Raw genomic sequence first — 4,199 nt, 5'->3', positions numbered from 1 at the left:
TCATTAAGCCACACTCAAAATCAATTAAATGAATAAAACATATTTATTTAATTTAACCCCCTTTCCTCATTTAAATAAATAATAAAATATTTATTTAAATCCCTAAACTACCCCCCACTTGCATTCTCCTACAAATGCAAGTTGCAACCACAATAGAAACAAATTAATTTTATTTTAATTAAAATCCTATTTTCCCTCACCCACCAAACCCACTTGCAATCCTAAATCCCCTTCTAGGCTCTTCTAACCACTTTCTAAGTTCTTCTAATCATTCCTAATTAGCCTAATCACCCTCCCTAATTATTGTCACATTCCTAAGAAACTTGAAGTCACTTCTCAAAGCCTCAAAGTCTTTGAAAAGCATTTAATGATTTATGTATTCAACAAGTTAACCCCTAAAGTCTTCAAACCATTTATGACTCTTACATAACCATTTATGGTTTATTCAACTCACCCACATGGTTAGAGACTTTCCTTCTAACTCAACCTCCATTTGACTATTGGGTCTCTTCAAGCATTTATTGCTTTAACCATGGTTATCCTCACTAACTCTTGCACAAGAGTTTATCCATTGGATAAAGACATTATTCATTCAACTCAACACTAACCTTACGTCCCAAGTTAACCTTCAAGTCATGACAAGCATTTAATGCTTCTTCCCTCTCCTCTCAAGCCATCTCATGATGACATTTGTCATCCTGAGATTGGATTGAAAACCTTCACATGGATCATAAACCCATCAATCCTGACCATTGTTGATATTACTCAATCTCAACCATCCATTTCTCCATTTTCCCTATAAATAGAGCCCATTCCTTCATAATCCAGATCCATAAATCTTGTATGCATCTAAGTTATAGTGAATTTAAGAGAGAATTTAAGAGTAAAATCATAATCCACATTGCCTTTTGGTTAAAATTGATAAATAGCTTAATTAACTCATGCTTTCTCATTTCTAGCTTGCATTTACATATTTTCATAATCATCTTTCAATCTTGAATCTCCATAATACTTCCATAGTAGTGCAAATCTGAGAGCTACACTCATGTGGAACTTGGAGAGGAGAGGAACAAGGGAGGAGCAACTATGAGCATCTTGGTTAGCATTTGGAGGAGTGTAGTTTATCTCTTTTATATTTGCATGCTTTCCATTTCATGTTTAATATCTCTCTTGATATGCCTGTTTAGGATAGTCTTTTGTTGCTAACACTAATGTTTTCTCTTGTCTCTTGTGTTGTTGTGTTTCCATGACATTCTAATCCTATTTTGTAGTGCATCATTTGGTGAACCCGAGGTGAATCAAATACGCAACCTTCTAATCTATTTGATAAACTACTGTAACGTCATAAATTGTACGCACTTGCTAAAGCAGTACAATTTAACACCTAGTTTAGCACCCGCCTTGGCATAGTTGCATTTTGCATTACATTTCCCCTTTAGCACTTAATTAATCAAATTAATTAGGTCTAAAGGTTCTATTTAATCATCTTCTACATCATAAAGTCGGGCCCTTCCATTAAAGCGTGCCCCTTTCATTTTATTCTTCCAATACATCATCTAATCAAAAACCCTAATTAGGCCCTATTCTGAGCTTGGGGGCTTAATTTCGGGGGTCAAAACATCTCGAAATCACCTGTAACTTCGGGATTCTCTCTAAAATCATCATATCTGACGGCCCTGAAAATTTGGTGAAAAGTTGTTGGGACCGTGGCGCCCGGAGTGCACACAGTCTCAGACATTTTTCTCAAAATTTTAGGAGCGCGATCCAATCATAAAATAAAGCTTAACCCCAAGAAATTGGCAGGATATTCAATCTCTAGGTTGGCCAAAAGACGAAATTGCGACCTAGGGTTTCATACATAAGAGCTCTCTTTCTTCATTTGAAGGGATCCAAATTTTGTTTTCAGGAACCTCATATGCAGTGAAAGAGAAGATCTTTGAAGACTTCAACAACATTCAACATCCCTCTATCAAGCATTTATCAATTCCATTCATCCATTTAGGGCTTGGAAGACATTGGAGAACAATAGGAGATGACCGACTGAAGATTGGCTTGTACTCCTCCCTTGAGGGTTGGGTATGATTTCATATTGTTTTCATGTCTTTGCATAAGCTTCAATATCTCATTTATCCATGCTTTAGATCACTTTGCACCTTGATTTAGAGCATTTACATTATCATTTACAAGCAATTAGGGTTTACTTTCTAGGTTGCTCTAGTTTTCTTACTTGCATTTTAGATCTTGCACACACACAAGGTCTGCACACACATTACTTTTACAATACAACTTGGCTATTCGTGGAGGTGGAAATCACTGAAGCAGGGGTTTGACTAAGGCAAAACCCTATATAGCCGCCCAAACACCTTTTTCAGATATAAGTGCAGGTTTCGAGACTCGGACGACGCCGCAGGTTGCAGATCCGGAAGAAGCAAGTCGAGACAGCACCCCACACCAAATTGTAGAGCAGAATACCAGGACAGGGGTGTGGGGTGCCCTGGTCCCTAGGATAGAGGCGCTGGGCGCCCTGGTCCTCCTGACAGACAACATTTTAGACAACTTTCCAGAGTGCAAAAAAGTGGTTTCAGGTGCAGTTTCAGGTGCAGAATCAGGATAGTGGCGCCCGCGCCCCCGTCCTGAACATTTCCACTCAGATTTTGACTCCGGATATGCATTTGCATTCTTGTCTTATCTTTGTACTTACAACTTTCCATTGTTTAAGTTCAATTCTGCAATCTTGTTATTAGTTCATACTTGCATTTTAGGGTTAGGAATTGGACTTGCATACTCTTACCTTTCAAATACAACGAAGGAATAGAAACCCTAATAGGTAGCCCGTGGCTCTCTCTTTCACAGAAAGAAGTAGGCAATTGTGTGATACCTCTAGGCTCTTTCATATTCCGTAATGTGTGACAAGAGGTAGGATTAGGGCATGATAACCTAGTCTCGCTTTTTCCCTCACACAACTACTAACATTTTGTTTGTTGAAATTGACACACAAGTCGTGCTTTAGCGCTTTTGAACACGCTTTAGCGCCTTTGAAAGTTGGTTCTTTAGCATTGTTGTTCGTAGAATAGCGCTATTGTCTCTCAATTAGCACTATTGTCTTCATTTTAGTGTTATTGTTCTTCAAATAGTGCTATTGTATTTAGTTTAGCACTTTTGCGCTCCCTGTTTAATAGAATTTTCATTCTGTCCAATAGGTTCTTTTAACGCCTTTGTCCATATTTTAGCGTTGTTGTCTGTCTTTTAGCGCTTTTGTCTGTTATTTAGCACCTTTGTGTTAAATAGCGCATCTATTTTCACACAGAGTAGCGCTATTGTAACAGAGAGTTGTAAAAAAATTCTTTGTAATCGAAAATCACAAAAAAATTTAGGTTTGTAGAAGCCCACCAAAAACTTATTTTTCACTAAATGTTTGTTTGTGTATGCAGGTTTTTACTAACTCTATTGCAGGATTGGAAGAGTTAGATTAGGAAGTTTTCATTCTTTTTTACTAACTTTGTTTTTAAAGTTAGGTTAAAAAGGATTCACTTTCTATTTTTGGTTAAAAATCAACTTCACATTTCCTTTTGGGTCATAAAATGAATCAAATTTTTTAGTTTGGGCTTTAAAAAGAACCTCACTGGGCAAAGTAAAAAGAACCACAAACTCAAACCCAACAAATTTGTTTTTTTTTGCAAGTTAGGAACATTTTTTATTTGGGCTTAAAACAAGACAAACAAACTTTCATTTTCTTGCACAAAGGCTAAAAATCACAATCAATTTTCATTTTTGCAAGTTAAAAAGAACCAACAATTTGTCAAAGTTTTGCTTCAAAATTGACTTTGCTTCAAAGCAAACATGCTTCATTTTGGTTGACTAGGATTTCAATTTCATGGATTAAACAACATTTTGCCTTGAAGTTAAAAAGAACACCATATTTGTTGGAGCAATATAATAGCTTTTAAAATCACATTGCTATAAATCAGTTAAAAAGAACAAGTGTTTTCAGTGATTGGCACACTTGTGCAAAATTTTTGTAGAGTGGTCCTACTTCTAACACACACAATCCTCTCACTTGGCTTTTGTGGTCTTAGGTGCAAGAGAAAAGTGTTAGTAATGCTCAAAATTTTATCTTTTTAAGAGAAGCCTGCCAAGAGACACATCACTCTTGGGAATGACCTCATGCGGTAAATTCTTTGAGCCGCTATAGAATTTAG

This window comes from Cryptomeria japonica, chromosome 11, assembly GCF_030272615.1.
Source record: "Cryptomeria japonica chromosome 11, Sugi_1.0, whole genome shotgun sequence".
In the NCBI taxonomy this organism is placed as follows: Eukaryota; Viridiplantae; Streptophyta; class Pinopsida; order Cupressales; family Cupressaceae; genus Cryptomeria; species Cryptomeria japonica.
The sequence above is the reverse complement of the archived record's forward strand: the minus strand, read 5'-3'. Positions refer to the sequence as shown.